The sequence below is a fragment of the Papio anubis genome, chromosome 20 (assembly GCF_008728515.1).
Source record: "Papio anubis isolate 15944 chromosome 20, Panubis1.0, whole genome shotgun sequence".
Classification (NCBI taxonomy): domain Eukaryota; kingdom Metazoa; phylum Chordata; class Mammalia; order Primates; family Cercopithecidae; genus Papio; species Papio anubis.
In genome coordinates this window covers 26,139,424-26,157,172 of record NC_044995.1, presented here as the reverse complement: position 1 = coordinate 26,157,172, position 17,749 = coordinate 26,139,424, and the positions used below count along the sequence as shown (strand labels likewise).

Genomic DNA, 17,749 nt, shown 5'->3' with positions numbered 1-17,749 from the left:
TTTTTAAATTTTTTTTGTAGAGACGGGGTCTCGCTTTGTTGCCCAGGCTGGTCTCAAACTCCTGGGCTCCAGTAATTCTCCTGCATCAGCCTCCCAAGGTGCTGGAATTACAGGCGTGAGTCACCACCAGGCCAAGGTAACTTCTCATCTCCATCCCCATCACGGTCAGACTGATTGGCACCATGTGGCCTGTCATCCAGAAAGACCAAGAATCCTTCCCTGTGGTTTGGACCCAGTGGTGGCTTCCCCAAGGGAACGGTTGGCATGTGTTTAATTATTCATTGGTGTTCTCGTCTGTATCTCTCTGCTCCTTGATTGTTTTGTCTTTCCCTAAAAATATTTATTTGAAATTCTGTGATCAAAGACTGAAAAACAAAATAGAGCAGGATATTAAAATGAAATTTTTTTAAAGGAGGTTGGAATGTCAAGATCATTTTTATTAGAAAAGTTTACAAGATGAAGCCACGATTTATTTACGTAAACTTCATATATCAAGCATAATACTCCCGACTGTGCTTTTGGTGAGTGATACTGGCTGGCAGAACTTGGATTTAAAATACCTACTTAAGGCAGGAAGAATGCATTTTAATTAAAATTAACGGATTTTTTTTCTTGATCATATTTTAACACACACATACTCACTCACACACATCTGTGTTCAGGATTGATAAAGAAAGAACTCTGGTTAAATAATCCACTTTTGTCTGACAACGGAATCCGTTATAGAGGTGCAAATATGCAGAAAGCTATTTGGAAATGCATCCTAGTAGTTGTCAGGTTTTATTATGCAGGAAGGTGTCATGTTTGTTACGAAGCTGAGTGCAGATGGCAGAGTGGAAGAAATGGATCACTAATTTTAACAATGATTAATGAACAGAGATAGAAAATGAATTACATTGGACTATCGGAGGCAAGAAATATTTTTGTGAAAATTTTGACTCATCTGCTGTGCTGTTCTCTGCAAATTATTTTCAGAAATTCTATATGTTGTCAACAGTTGACTGCATTTTCCATTACTGTCTATTTCTGTTCTTAAGTACTTTTGTGTTATTAGAGATACATAATTTCAAAATACCAATACATTCCTGATTACTTAGAGCAAATATATGTAACAGTGTGACTGTTCCATAGACACTAGCCATAAAAGTCCTGTTTTATAATAATCTTTCATTCTTCCTCATTTTATCACTACATTAGGAATGTTTGATAAGAAGAAAAGGGGGGGGACTCTTCTAGCACACTCAGAATAAAGGAAAAATAGAGCAAAGGTAGGAATAAAAATGTGGTCTTGGTGGCTTATTGTGGTGTTGAGCTGCTACCAACCCTGTCCATCTTTGCATCCCCTGCCTGGCATCATGGGAGGGAGGGGCCAACTCCTTCTCTGGCGTTAGCCTCTGCCATTCATGGCACACCCCTCCTGTCCTCTGTGGGTGCGGCTTCAGGCATCTCCTGACTCCCTGTCTGCCTTCAGACACAGAGAGTCTCACCAGTTTGTGAAGTTGTCCCAGCGATTATTTTTTCCTCTATTGGACCCTTCCTTACTTTAGTTCTTTCTCTCTGGTCCGATGACCCTGGTATTGATAGTGAGTTTTCACGGTGCTTTGTGAGTCTCACTTTCTTTTTCAGCTTATCAGCAATTGAGTGTGTGTGTGTGTGTGACAGAGAGACACACACACACACACACAGAGATCTGCAAAGGAATACAGCTTATTTGTTTATGATATCTGTTCCTGGCAGGAGGCACACCTATATGGTTTCTCATATGGAAAAAATGGATAGTGATTTTCTTTTCTTCCATCTTCCTCCCCAGCCTCCCTCCCTTTCTCTCCCCCTCTCATCCTTCCCTCCCCCCAAATATATTAACCACATTAAATATATTGACTTCAGGGCTTCTCATTTTCCTGAGATCCTTTGCAATAGAGAAATGATCTACTAGTGTTTAGATCCTGCATTGTAATTGGTAGGCACTTAATTTCACTCATCAGGACCCACTTTAGTGGTGACATGAGTACATTTCATAGTTAGTAAATTTCAGGATTCTTACTATTGCGGGAACACCCAATCAGAGCTCAGCCGTGCATCTATGGTCGGTGCTATTAGCCTACCTCTCATCCCATCACGATTTAATACTTGGCTTGGATGTTAATTTGAATTAAAACTTTACCTATATAAGGGTATAGTCCTGGTGTGGTTTTGACAACCCCCCATTCTTTCCCCAAGAAGGATTCCCTCAAGCCAAGATGACAGGGTGCTTTTCGACCCTCCCAGGGAGCACTGGCTCTCTAGAGCCCTGACGTTTGTGTAGGGCGAAGCTGCCTCCTGAGAACTGCCTGGTGTCTGAACAAATGGACGATCCATAACTACTTCCTTCTCCTACAAACGAGCTTTCCAAGTTTTCAACTTGACTGTTTTATTTATGCTCTTGACCTGTAAAAACAAGCAGGCTGTTTAAAAAGCAAAAAGTACTTCCCATGATTAGAGTACTTAGAGTTGAAATAAATTGGAGAATGAAGCGAGCATTCCTCGCTGCTTCAGTGGAAAATGTCGTGGGAGTTTTCCTTCTTGAGCGTGTTCTGTGCTTCCACACACCGGAACTCCCCAGTCTCGCTGGCCTTAGGGTCCCCAAGAATGGATTCATGTGTCTTCCCCTTTTCTTGCTTTTAGGTAGTGGAATTATCTTAGTGAACATTTAAAACCTGTTTGCGAATGGTTCTAAGTCAAGTAGTTTGCATATAATTATGGTCCTGATGGGAAAACACTTTGGAAAAACAACTAGTGATACAATGCAAGTCCCGCTCAGGTTACATAGCATATGCTAAACACTGAGGAAACACTCTCGGTCTTTAGTGAACAAGGTAGGGGAAGGCTCCAGGGAGCCAATTTAGAATGTGACTTAAGGCAAGCATGGCTTTTTGTGTCTCTTTCTTTTGGCAAGTGTGTTGAGTAGCGGTGGTCCCTGGAACTCCACAGGAGCCCTGCCCCCTACCTGGGGGGGGGGGCCGCCCTGCACACATCTATACGAGGTGGGTGTCCGGAGAGGGGCAGGTTGAACATGAGGGCTCAGCCGGAGGCTCTGGGTGAGCAAGGCTTGGTGGAGACAATGGTCACTGGGCTGGTGCTCAACTGGAAGTTGCACCAGGGATAATTTAATGGTGTGGGATGTGGAGGGAGAGTTACGCACAGGCAGGGAGGGGGAGAGAATCAACAATTTGTGGATGGAGAGATCAGGAGGAATGAAAAAGAAACTGTAGATGATCCACTTAAGAGACAAGTGATTCCTAAATATAGAACTGTCTTTATGATTCATGGTTGGGGTTGCTTTTGAGGCGGTAAGTCAGGTGGATTATCTATAGGAATAATTTGAGGGTACTTGAGATTTCGACATTTGGGTCTGAACACCAGGAAACGCGTTGGTGTTCAGGTTACGTTCCTCCTTCTCCTATGAGTATCTTCTGGCTATTTAACCTGAGTGTGTTCATGCCTGTGTAAATTTGGCTCCTGTCCTGCGTTCATGCTAGCTTGGTCCTCCGCCTCTGCTTGTATGAATGAAGATGCCACAGCCCAGTGTCTGTGTGTGCAGCCTTCCCACTGCCGTTCCCGGAGGCAGCTGGCCCCCAGGTTGCACCCGAACAGGAGCCAAAGGCAGTCCCGGTTCTAGCTGGTTCCAGTTTTCAGGGACAGCACTGTTTATTTTCCCACAGTCGTTACTGGGTTTTTGTTTTGGTTGTGATCACCTTTATATCCCTCTGAACTAACTCATCTAATCAGAACTGGAGGAAAAAATGATTCAAAAAATCATTTTAAAATACCTACTTTTAAGGTGAATTCATCCAAGTCATCAGATAGGTGCTCACACCCCCACACTCATTTGGCCACAACTGCTGGCCTTTTCCAGGGCTTATGTGTTTGATTTGGTAACAACTATGTGTGAAAACGTAAGACCTACCTGCCGACAATTCTTTGTGGATACAAATCTCTAGGCATGTCCCCAGAGTGCACCTTTTTAGCCTGCCAACCCCTGGAATATACATTGAAGTTAAACTGAGTTGAGTAATGATAATGCTATGGCCTATAGCATGAACTGAAGAAAATTCAAGATGTCTGTCATCCTTCTATTACCTCAGGTAAATAACTGATTGACCTTTTTGGGGCCCTGATACTTTACTAATCAGAACCTGAAATCTGTATAACAACACTTCATTTACTTGATAGACAAAAGAACAATTGCACTTGAAGTAATGTGATTTCTAAATAGACACTGCCTGTCAAAAATAAATGCATTAGAAGTAAAATGTAGCTCAAGGAGACAATTAGCAAACAGAGGTGACACCGTAAACAGGTGCACCCATTATTCCCAAAGCTTGTGGCAATATATTCGCGTCTTTTAGAGTGATGGAAGATCATGTGACGGTTTGGTGAATTATCTATCAGTATCATCTGACTGATGAAGCCCGCTGCTGTTGCAGAACATTTAAAAATGCATCTCACAAATTACATGGTAGCTGGGAAAAATGCAGGTTTTTTTTTTTTTTTTTTTTTTTAAAGAACAATGCTTTTCTAAAGCTATGTGCTAGCATAAGTAATTTTTTCTTTGAAAGGATGGAGACCATTTCATTATGCTGGGTATACAGTCGGTTAAGGTTGTGCAAATTCATTACAATGTTTGTTAATGTATAAAACATTTTCCATTCTGGTTTTAGTGACATTGGATTTTTTTTTTTTTTATAATGTGCCGTTTCTGAAACATCTGCCATCGCCTTGTTACCTGTGGGCAGAGGAGAGAGAATGCACTCTTTCTAAGAATGTTTAGAAAATCTTTTCCAAAATGGAAAGGCTTGGGAGATAAGAGGGAAAGGACAGCTTTTTCTGTGAATGGTTAGGTTGGAATTTTCTGGGATAGGAACTTTATGCAATAGGCAAAGGGGGGCTGTGAACAGCTGCTCAATATGCCAGGAGAGGAAAGGCCTGGCTTCCTGGGGGCCTTTCTGTGCCCTGTGTTTGCACACCCTGTACGGAGCACTGCCCGCAGAGTACACGCTTCTGGAAGCTCTCCCTGTTTTTTTTCTCTCTCTCTCTCTTTTTTTTGCTAAAGCATAAGAGACACTGGAGGAACCCATCACTTTGGCAGTTACTATTTCTTCTTGTTGCTATATAATCACAGGAAAACAGTGTGAAATATTTTATGTGACCTCCAAATTCATCTGCCCTTGACTTTTCCCAGCCCTCCTCCAGAATACCCAGTAGCTGGAGCTAAAGCTGATACGGATTTAGGGATAAAGTTCACCAGGATAGCTGTATTTTGATCACACCCTCTGCCCAGATAGAGAAATGAGCAAAACCCCACCATTCCCTGGCCATGTTCCCAGCACCCTCCACGTTCCTGCTAGTTTTTAGCTGGAGAGGTGGCTGAAGTGCATTTTCACACCTCTGTCTGGTCTCTCATACATTACAGCACTTTTTGAAGCATCCAAGTTTCTGTCTTGGAGACTGAAGAAGTGAGAGTCTCCACTTGTGAGAGTAACCACCTCGTGAGGTGGAAATGGTGGGAAGAGCTCCTTGCCCTATCTGTCCTAGGAGACAGACTCCAGGACCGATGCCCTTCTCCAGAGACACAAGTCCGTGCATTTTGTGAATTAAAACAGCAAGAATAACAACAACCCCTGCACAGAAGTAAGAAACTGGTGGAATGAGGTCTCCAGCCTTTGGGATCTGTTTCGTTGAATGCCAAGAGCACTTCTTGAAGAGCTGCCCAAGCAGCCTCTCTGGGAATTTTTTGGACATCAGCTCATCAGAGAAGTGGCGGCCAGAAGGCTTCTGAAGGATCCCAAATCTCTAAGCACTGGAGAGATTTCCTGATTTGCAGAAGTGGAAATACTCCAGCTAGGGAAGAGGGGTTCACTGGGCTTCCTCAAGGCTGTTCTTTCCTCTTTTCTCTTTTTTTTTTTTCCTCTGTAAATTAATAGATAGGTAAACTTCCTATCCCAGAACTTTGTAAATTATTTTTTGAGCAGTTTTAAGTATCCAAAATAATGGAGCAGGAAGTACAGAGTTCCCGTGTATCTCCTGCCCCCTCCCCATTAAAAGACATTTTAGTTGTTTTCCAACTTTCCTCTGCTATTAAATTTGTGTTAGTGTGGTACTTTTGTTATGATTGTTGAACTAATATTGATACATTATTATTAGTGAAAGTTCATAGTTTATATTCAGGCTCACTCTTTGTACTGGACATCTTACGGGTTTTGACAACTGTATAATGACCTGTATCCATCATTACAGTACCATACAGAGTAGTTTCACGGCCCTAAAAATCCCCTGAGCTCCACTCCCTCTTCCCCTGAACCTCTGGCAACCCCTGGTCTTTTTCCTGTCTCCCTTGTTTAGCCTTTCCCAGAATGTCCTGTATTTGGATTCGTATGACGTGTAGTCTTTTAATATTGGCTTCTTTCACTTAGAAATATGCATTTAAATTTTGTCCATGTCTTTTCATAGTTAGACAGCTCATTTCTTTTTATTGCTGAATAATATTCCATTATATGGATGTACCACAATCGAGCTATTCACCTCTTAAAAGACATCTTGGTTGCTTCCAAGTTTGGGCAATTGTGTGATTCATAATCACATTCAATAAACATTCTGCTATAAACATTTATGTGCAGTATTTTTTTTTTTTTACTTTTTACTTTTTAAGAGACAGGGTCTTGCTTTGTTGCCCAGGCTGGAGTGCAGCAGCACAATCATAGCTCACTGCAGCCTCGACCTCCCAGGCTGAAGCAATCATCCTCCTCAGCATCTTGACTGCAGGTGTGCACCACTACACCTGGCTAATTTTAAAATTTTTTGTAGAGATGGGGTCTCACTATGTTGCTGAGAATGGTCTTAAACTCCTAGGATCAAGCAATCCTCCTGCCTCAACCTTGTGAAGTGCTGGTATTATAGGCATGAACCACTACACCCGGCCATGCAGATTGTGTGTGTGTGTGTGTGTGTGTGTGTGTACCTAAGTTTCAACTCATTTGTATAAACATCGAGGAGCATGATTGCTGGATTGCTTGATAAGACAATATTTAGCCTTGTAAGAGACTGCCAAACTGTCTTCTCACGTGGCTTTCCCCTAGCAGTGAATGAGAGTTCCTGTTGCTCCACATCCTCCTCAGCATTTCATATTGTCGGTGTTTTGAATTTTAGCTGTTGTGATAGGGGTGTAGTGGTATTTCATTTTTGTTTGAATTTGCAAGTCCCTGGTGACATAGGATGCTGAGCATCTTTTCATATGCTTATTTGCTGTCTATATATCTTCTTTGGGGATGTATCTGTTCAGATCTTTTGCCCATTTTTAAATTGGGCTGTTTGTTTCTTACTGTTGAGTTTTAAGAGTTCTGCATAGTTCAGATAGCAGTCCTTTATCAGATATGTGTTTTGCAAAGACTTTCTCCAATGTGTAGGTTGTCTTTCCATTCTTTCTCAACACCTGGGGAAACTAAACTACTTTAGCCAGTGGCTGATATTTTTATGTGGCCAAGCGGCATCTATTTGCATTTGAAACCTGAGGTTTTGAGAAATTTGAAGTCAAAGGTACACATGATGTATGTTCTTAACTATGTTCACAAATACACACATATAAATGTACACATGTTTTCATTAAGACATAAATGCATGCATGTATGTGCAAGAATGGAAAGAAATGCACCAAAATATCCACAGCCATTATATCAGTTAATAGAATTGTGGATTATTATTTTCCTTTTTCTAATATCTTGTATATTCCTAATTTTCTACAAATGAGCATATATAACTTGAATAACCAATTTTAAAAAGTAAAAAGTAATGAGATGAAAGAAAAAGTGACCCCTGTAAAGGAGATACCCAGATAGTTCAATTAGAAGTGGTGTAACTTTCGTTTCAGCTTCAGAGAAGATCAGCGGGACCAACGTTTTAAGTGATATCGATGATAATACATGTTCTCTAAAAACCTGCTTCAGAAAACAAGCGAATTTTTAGTATGACCAAATTTGACTGTCAAAATCCCAGATTATTTTGCTAAGCTCAGAATCTGCACTGCACAATAGAAATCTAGTGCAAACCATAAATGCAAGTCATGCATGCATTTTTGAATTTTCTAATAGCCACATTCTATTTTGTTTAATTCAGTGTATCCACAATATTATCATTTCAACACGTAAAAAGTATAAAGAATATTAATGAGACATTTTCCATTCTTCCAAATGCAATTTGTATTTTACACTCACAAGCGCATCTCAATTTGGACTGGCCAGATTTTAAGTGCTCAGTTGTCATGTGTGGCCTGTGGCTACCAGCTTGGTCAGTGCAGTTCTTTGTGGTGGCAGGATGTATCTTTTTTCTTTCCAACTTTTATTTTAGGTTCAAGGGGGTATATGGGCTGGCTTGTTACATGGGTAGGTTGTGTGTCACGGAGGTTTGGTGTATAGACCATTTCGTCACCCAGGTAATCAGCATGATACCTGCTAGATGTCTGAACATTCGAGTGATATTTATCAAGCAGAATATCAGCACAGCAAGCAGCATTTCCTGTGGTAGCACAGGTGGAACAGAAAACAACACTGCAGTTTCCAGTTATTTTACATCTCTCCTTCAAGACGCATTACTTCATAGATAACTTGGGGTTTGATGATGCTATGAAGTACTTTCTGTAAAGCGATACAGACATTGAGTTCATGTGGTGATACAATATATTAGAAAGCCTTTATAATTTTCTGGATTTTCCCCCCTGTTTGCATCATTCCATCTCTGGGGGCCAGAATTGTCTTGGTTTTGCTGTTGAGTCTTGAGCTGAGTGGGGTCTTCATCCTTGTGGATGGGGTGAGAGATCCAGGGCAAAGACACTGGCTGGAGCGAGGTTCAGGGAGAGCCTGCCAGGCACTGACTACTGGAGAACATGGCCTCTGGGGAATCTGGGGGACTCCATCCTGACTGTGGTTAGGCTCTGGAAATCCACCAGCGTGGCGGCTTGATAACCGGTGCTCCTTGGCCTTGTAGAAAATGCCTGCATCGAGTTTGCACTTCTTACCCTAAGAACGCTGACCTACAGGGTGAGTTCTCCTTCCTCACCTTGTCCTGAGTCAGAACCACCCACCTTGGGCTGGGGAGTAGGAATCCAGGTGCAGAATGGTGCCAAGCTCTGTGTGTGCTCCCGAGGACACGGCCATGGGGGCTGCTGGCTGTGTCTGACCAGTGGACATCAGGCAGCCTTGACTGCCCTGGAGATGAGGCTCTCTGAGGCTGTGGGAAAGAGGTGCTGTTGCCTTGCGTTGGGGCACAGTGTTTTCTAGTGGCTATCAGCACGGGTCATGGAATCAGCCTGCTGAGATTCACACCCTGGGTCCCCGTCTCCTGAGCTCTTAACCTCAGACACAGAACTTCGGGGCTAGTGTCTCGGTTTCTCATCCATAAATGATAACACCCCCCTCATAGGATGGATGCAAGGATGAAGTGAGATTGCGTGTCAATGCTTGGAACTCTGGGTGGCACATGGTAAATGTTAGTTTTCACTCTTACTGAATTCAAGAATGGTTGGTCAATGAACAAAGCCCTCAGAAGGGGTGTGTTGTGTGTGTGTGTGTGTATGTGTGTGTGTGTGTAAATACATTCTGGCTGCTCCCTGGACTACATTTCTTTATCGGCCCAAGTGTTCCTATCTCTTGCACTATCAGCCTGCACTGAATCACCGGCAAGAGTATCTTCCCTCTGCCTTCACTTTCCCTCTCTCCTTTCTTCCTTCTCAGGGCTGTTTTGACTATGAATTAATTGTAGGTTTGGGGACTTGCAAGCAATAATCAAAGCCAATAAACTTCAAAAGGATGGGGAGGACCAGGGCCACCGGGGGAGTACAGGGAGCCGAATGGAGCTCTTGGTGGCTGCGGGTTGGGGTGGTGGGGGCTTTCTCTGTTTCTTCAAAGGGGACACCAAGTGTTTCAGATTGTCACTTAAAAGCTAGATGCAAAACTTTGGAAATCTGGTGAGAGGTGACGGCTTCCAAAACAGCTATTTTTATCTTTTGCCAGCAAGCATGAGCCCAGTGGAACGGAGAGTTAAACTTGGAATTTCTTGGCAAGGGTTAATAATCAATGTAGATCTCCTAACAAAGGAGATGCTGCCTTATTATACTGGGAAAGTTTTTTTTCTTAACTGTCAGTGAAGCAGTACTAATTATTACTCCAGTGTAAATGAGGTCATTTCCTATTAAGAGAACAAAATGCTCAGCCCTGCCTTGCCAATTCATACCAACTATTTTTCACACATACTCAGCTTTTTAGTTTTTTTTAAATTTTGATAAAATCCATTCATTTGTATTAGAAAAGTGTAAACCATCGCCATAATAGTTGCCCGTGATTACCCAGATGAGCTTTTGTAATGTGTGGGTTGTTTGAATACCATGTGTTAGCTATGGAACAATTAGGCAGCTGAATGGATCTTTAAAACAATCAGATACTTTTATCTCACTGAAAAAATACATTCCTTGGATGTGTACTGTTAAACCGTAAATTCCGGGGAACATTAAGCGCACGTCACTGGGAGAACTTTCGGATATATGTTGATCAAGGACACAAAGACATCCAAATATCTTGTCTTCATGTTTTCGTTTCTTTTTTTTATGCAAGCAAAAAGATTTAAGGAATATTGTAGCAAACAAAGGGTAATTGTTTTAGCCCAGATGTTGCTTTTGCACAACAAGCAGGTTACAATGTTCCCACAGAGCTGATGAGCCCAATCAGGGAAATGATTAAAAATTGATTTTGTCCCTGTAATTACAGTATGTAAACTACTTAGCTTGGATTGCAAAGGAAGTGATTTTCTAATTACGTATATACTCTGGTGTCTAATGATTGGTTTTTTGAAGTAATGAAGAGAGAGCACTAACGACTCCTTGGTGTTCTGTTGTTTAAGAAAGACCATCTTTAGAGTAAGCGGCAACAGACAAAGAGTTTAAATTGAATTTTCAACACTGTTGATGTGCACATGGATTTGTTTATTAAAGAGACAGGGGTGTAATTTGATTGGCTCTGAGCATCTTGGCTTTTTTTCATGCTAAAGCATGTAAAAATACATGCACGGGGCAGGCGAGCTGATGAGAGGAAGCCTCTCCACTCCTCTTTTATCATCCCTGAGCCTGGTCCGATATCGTAGGGTCTCAGGTTTCTGTCAGCGTCTGATGTCTGTGTATCCTGAAAGCATTTAGATCGAACAGGTATCAAATAGCTTCTCCATCAAAGTTACCTTTGTTTTAAAATGAAAGAAGAGGCTTCCTTTGGAAGCATGTCTGGGCAGCCCTACGCGCCCTGTGTTACAATATTTCAGCCGCCTCGTATGATGCTGGGCTCTGCGTCAGGGTGGCAACTGCGGCCCACCTCCAACATGCATGTGAATGCTCACACGTGCACACACACATGCACACACAGCACATACCCACACACACACTCACACAGGTGCTAGCGCCTGTGCGTGGAGGCCTGACGCAGTGTGTCCGTTGTGGGACCCTGTGGAGTGGGCTGATGGGTTTTGGGAAAGACCATGCCATGTTTCTAGTGCTTGTCCTCCTCTTTGAGACACATTGTGGCTGTTGAATAACAGCGCAGGCACCTGCTCTGGTGGAAGTTAGCAGAGGGTGACCATTTCTCCGTCGGCATGTCATGCCCTCTGGGAGGAGGGCGGTGGCTTCAGCATGACCCTGACAGCAAGAAACTTGTGGGCGGTGCTGTCTTCAGCAGAACCCACCTCACACTCTCTCTGGGCCCTGTCCTCTCCTACTCAGGCTTCATGCTGGTGACTTGGGACCCGATGTTTTGAAATGTAGGTTTTATCATTATTCAGATATGACGCGGCCAACAGGGCAGGAGACAAGTGAGATTGAAGGGACAGTTTGTTACTCACAGTTCCCAAGAGGAAGATATGCCATGCCACGCAGGGGCCACATGGGGAAGCACCAGGGTTCCTGGGAGGCAGAAGGTGGGAGGGGAGAAGATGGACAAGAGCCTTCACTGTAGCTTCCCAGGGAAAGGCGAGGCAAGGCAGGGTTGAGAGGGTTTGAATTGGCTCGTTTGAGTGGTTTCCACAGGCATGGACCATGGGGGTTGCTTCTAGTTGTCTGGTTTCTGGCCGCGGGCAATTAGGGCAGGAGGATAGTGGCCCCAAGTGGGAGGGCCCTGTGAGAGCCCAGTAAAGGTGGTATTGGAGATGTGGTTTGGACTGGCTGTTTTATGTATAAAAGGAGCTCCCAGGGAGTCATTTACCAACTCTAGAAATGGGCTAGCTCTGGGCAGGACAGTCCTTCTGGGGCCAGCAAGGCCCCAAGATATCAGGGCATCAGAACCTTTTGGTGAACACACCTGGACACCTGGACCCTGGGCTGAGGCTGATTTGGAGGCTGGTTCCCTGTGCCCCTCGGGTCCCGGTCCAGGTAAGCATGGCTTACTCTGGGCTCTCCTTACTCTTGGTATTCTACTTGCAGGTCTCACCACTCTGTCATGGAACACATCCTGAATCTGCCTGCCTTTCCCCTGCCACCGCTCTCTTTCCAGCTCACACCAGATCCTCCCTTACCTGCACACCTGCAGCAGCCTCCCCCGTGGGTCCCCCTGCCTCCTCTCTGGCCCCTTCTTTTCTGTTCCTTCCATAGCAGGCATACAGTGCAAATAGGTCATGGTTTTCCCGTGATCTAGGTATGTGGATCCTAAAAAGCCTATCTTCGTCCATTCTCTCGCTCACTCTCCATACCCAGGCCGCAGGGAATGTCTTGGTGCTCCTTGAATGCACCGTCTCCGTCCGACCTCAGGGCCTTTGCACTCGCCGTTCGCTCTTCCTGTACCGCTGTTCCCCGCATTCTCGCAGAGTTCACTCCCTTACTTTATTCTGGTCCCTCGCCAGATGTTGCTTCCTTAGAGAGGTCTCTGATTGTCACGGTCATTTCCTCCAGCTTTATTATCTTCTTAGAGATTGTTATTTGCTGGTATATTTTACTTTCGTCTTTCATTTGAATCTGGTCTTGGAAACATGAGCTCCACGCAGGTGGACACGGTGTTTATCACTGGATCCCCAGAAACAGAACAGAGCCTGACTGCAGGGGCCCTGGATGGGTAATGGCTGAGTGAGTGGCTGATTCTCCGAGGCTCCTCCCTGGGAGCTTTCCACACCAGGACCCCCCACTCCTGTTGGAAACCTGTAGCAACAATGGGTGTGTCATTTGGGGCCATGTTCATCCTCCAGGGTTCTCTGAGAAAGAGTCACTCAGTGCTTGGGGCAAAACTTCCAGATCTGGTTGGAGGAGCTGTGGTTTTTTGGTAGGGTCCTTGTTGCTAGTGGAACTTGAGAATATCAAGCTCTGGGCTGGGAGGAGTTCTTAGAACCATGGGAGGGAAGTTGCCAGCACCCAGGGGGTGCGCACTGGAGAAGAGGCCCTGTGTACCTTTGGACGCGGAGAGTCTGCTCTCGGTAGAGGGCTCCAAGGCATTGCTTGGGAGCCACTGCACTCAGGTGTCATCTCGGGGGAGACTTAGTTGGGCACCCCGCTGTTTCCCCTCTGGAGGTCTTAACCATGTCCTTCCCTGGGCAGAGGGCTGAAGGAGCCGGGCTGGCTTTCTCTCCAAATCCTCCTTGCCCAACTCTTTTTCTGGAAGGAAAGTAGTTTCCCTGGCTCCCAAATGCCACTCACTCAGATGCCTCTGCAGACAGCCCATGTTCCCGCTGCCAGGCCTCCCAGTGACCCATCTAGGGAAGGGCCATCCTGTGTCTCCCCAGGAATACACTCCACCTCCCGCAGGAGAGAATGGAACATGAGCCAGGAGGGGGAAATTGAAGCAGCCCTCGCACCTTTCCTTCGGTCCATCTGCCTTGCCTCCATCCGTCCGTCTGCACTTTCGTCCTTCCATCTGCTCCTTTTCTTTTGTCCTCTCTTCCACCTTCGGACCCTCTCTTTCCTCTTGCCCTCCTTAGTTTTGTTTTCCCTCCCCCTTCCATTTTTGCATCCCTCTCCATCCTTCTGTCCTTCTCTCCTCCCTCTCTACATTTTTCCTCCATCATTCCATTCCCATCCTCCTGTCTGTCCTCCTTCCATCCTTCTGTCTTTTTTTTTTTTGAGACGGAGTCTCGCTCTGTCACCCGGGCTGGAGTGCAGTGGCCGGATCTCAGCTCACTGCAAGCTCCGCCTCCCGGGTTCACGCCATTCTCCTGCCTCAGCCTCCCGAGTAGGTGGGACTACAGGCGCCCGCTACCTCGCCCAGCTAGTTTTTTGTATTTTTTTTAGTAGAGACGAAGTTTCACGTGTTAGCCAGGATGCTCTCGATCTCCTGACCTCGTGATCCGCCCGTCTCGGCCTCCCAAAGTGCTAGGATTACAGGCTTGAGCCACCGCGCCCGGCCCATCCTTCTGTCTTAACTTCCCTCCTCCCCTCCCTCCCATCCACCCAGGTCCTCCGACAGAGGTGAGGGGCTGGGAGGAGAGTCTGACACCACCGTTTCCCCGCATGCCGGACTGTCCTCTGCATGTGCCCGGGGCTTGCTGTGGCCTCAGTGATAGTGACGTTCATTGCTGCTCTCATGTCCTCAAATTGTCATGGTGCGGGGTGGAGACAGGTGTGCGGTGCCCACAGGCAGGAAACTCGCTGGCCTGGAGGACCGCTCTTTGTTAAACTCAGGGCCCATCTCAGAGCATGGTGATGCTGGGGCTACCCCGTCTCTGCTCACCTCTTGACTGGCCAATCACCGTCTCCCAGAGCCCATGGGTCTGAGTCGAGCAGGCTAGGCTTTTGCTCAGGGAGAGTTTCTCTGGCTCCTTCAGAGCTCCTGTGTAGGCAGCTCTGGGAGGATATGGGAGGGAGGAGGGTGCCCCGTCCCCTGTGGGGAGCCCGTGTGGCCTCCCGCTTTGGTGGACAGAGGGGCCCGTGCAGGGCTAGCTTGTAAGTCAGTGTTCGGGGGGGTTCATTCAGTGAACACGGCTGGGCTGCGGGGTGGGTTCTGCCTTGCCTGTGGAATTCACAGGGATGGGAGTGTGTGCGCTCAGGGTAGGCCCACTGTGTGCCAAGATGGGTGAGAGCTGCCGACGCACCTTCCACTTCCTCGCTTGATTGGTGCCCATCCATATCTTCCTGTGCTCCCACTTCCCCTTTGAAGTCCCTCTCTCAGAACTTTCCACCCCTCCTCTTGTCTCCCCTTCCTCAGACAGGCCTTGGGAATACCTCTGGCTCTAGGAAGTCTCCCTTTCTTCCTCCTCACTCCCAGCACCCTGCATCTCTGCTGTACTCCGGCCAGGGTCCACCCAGGAAGTGGCCATGCAGGCTTCCCTTCTTCAGCCCCTGCAAACCTTCTCACTCCCCTTTCTGGAAGTTGAGGCCACTCTGTTGCACTTCTGTGCCCCTCCCTGGCCTCCAGCCCTATCTCCACCAGGGCCCTGCCTGCACTTGCTTAAGGGCTTGAGTCAACTCTGCCCCACTCCCAGTGCCTTGCCTTTGATGTGCTCCTTGTCCTGGCAACCAGGACCTTCACACGATGGGTGGTTTCTGCATCTGATGGGCAGACCTGCTTGGCCCCTGACCTATCCCAGAGGCCCCAGTGCACCACAGGTGCTGGGAAGGGAGTCTCCAAGCCACTGAGTGAACAGGACTCTTAAGCTCATCCATGTTGCTGGCGAGGGCTGTGTGGGAGCCTTATCTGTGCTTTAAGAGGGACGCAGGAGCCATCGGTGTACAGTGGGTGTAATTTCAAGCACTGAAACGCACCTGTGGAGGTTCCCTTATTTTGATGAGGTGGCGGCTACCCAACCCCTCTTAGTTCATACCATGCTTTTTGCCACCTTTTCAATATTCCCCCTCCCACCCCTACTCTGAACTGCACCAAACTGGGCTCATGGGCAGAGTCTACTGGGTGGCCCCTCAGCTCGGGGTCCCTGTAGGGGACAGGGTGAGGGGAGGCCTCATGTCCAGTCTGCTTCTGGTTATGCCACTGACTGTGTTATCTCTAAATACAAGTCACTTACTTGCACCAAAAGAGCTGTTTCTTTTTTTGAGGAAGACAGAATGATTCTGCTGGTGCTTCCCTTCCTCCCCACCCTGCATCACGAGAGCATCTGCGGTCGGATGCAGTCACCTTTCCCCGACCCGCAGTGACTGTAACGACATCAGACACCAGGATCCTCCTCCTGTTTAGACTGGATCAGAAAGGCACAGATGGAACTAACTTGATTTCTTTTCCTAAGGGCCCAGTGAGGCTGTACTCATCGGCTGCCCTGCTGGCATGTTGGGCTAACCTTGCTCATGCAGGTCAGACACCCTTGCATAAACCCACTAATCCATTGGGAGAGCATAGCCTCCAATGTAGCTACGAGGCTTGTGCTGGGCCCTTTCATGATTTAGAGCGTAGAACCTGAGGGGTTTGTGCCCATCACTGCCCCAGTGCCAACTGCAGGAGACGGTGTTCTGATCAATGGCGTGAAGCTGGACAAACCGGTGTGGGACTTCCCCCGATGAAGCCTCTCTGTGTTCTCCTGTCATTGGCATTTACAGGGCTTCTAAGTGAATGGCCCCTGGAGAATAGTCCTAGAATTTTGCAAGTCATGAGCTTAGATATAAAATCTGAGTGTGTCCCATCTCCTGCAACCCCCTCCCTAAACATAAGGAGGTCTTAGAGCAAAGCAAATAAGTGTTTTCAAAGCCAGCTGGGTGCTGGGGATCTGTTTAGATCAGCGATAGGACAGAACCTTGGAAAGTGTAACATCAGGCATTTGTTCCTCACTCCTTAGATTTTGAGTGACACAGGAAAAAAAAAATACAAAAGATCATCTGATTCAGGGGCGAGAGAGAGACAGACAGACAGACACTGAGATGTAATTTCTTTCCTTGTTGGAGATGGTTGAGATGTCAGCTTTTGCTTTATGTCTCAGGATAGGCAGGTAGAAATGTGTTTCTAGACGGCAGCTTCCCTGTGGCACCCTGAGAAAACACTTTTCGAGCATGTAGTCAGCGAACACCTTTTTGGTTGCCAGAAATCAGCCTTGGAGTTGAGTGAAGTGTTGCAAACCAGTGGTTCAATCAGTACAAAGCTCTTGGGGTGGGGCTGCCACCAGTCCTCCAAATGTATCTTCTGGTTTTCCATGTGCAGAATCAGATTTTTTGAATCCATAGCAAAATTCTACCTCTGTGATCAGAATTTACAACTTCACTTTCAGTAAAATATAATTTATTAAGGGAACTTATGTTTGCCCCATAACATCCCTTCTGTGACATGGCAAAACAAATGAGAATCCGAATTGCACTGGGTGAGGAGTGGGCTGGAGATCACAAGCTGGGGGCTGGCCTTCCTTGATTACCCCCTAGCCAGCAGCTCTGCAGCCATCATAGATGAACATCCCAGCTTTCCTTCTTGGCCTTTATCACCTCTGAGCATGCCATAGGAGGTGAGATCACCCATGTAGGACTTACTTCAGTGATAACACAGAATGAAGAAGTAGCAAATCTCACTGGCTGCTGCTTTCCTGGTCTGGGTTCGGGGGAGAGGACTTTGATGCCAAACACAACATCTCTAAGCCTCTGTCAGTGGCAGATTCCCATTCTGTATCCATTGGCTACCAAACAGGCTTGGCCAGTTGAAATTTGGGTGGAATTTTGGTCTACTGTAAAGGGCTCCACAAATCAGGGAAAAAGCAAGAACCCTTGGGTACTTCCTCACTTTGAGAATTCTAAAGAAGAGAGACAGCAAGAGAGAGAGAGAGAGAAGATAGAGAGAGA

General features: G+C 46.2%; 1 protein-coding gene across 9 annotated transcripts in view; it reads left to right on the top strand.

Annotated features, from left to right (window-relative positions):
* Positions 1 to 17,749, top strand: part of ZNF536 (zinc finger protein 536) — a 488,765-nt gene that overhangs the window by 41,485 nt on the left and 429,531 nt on the right. The window lies entirely within an intron of this gene.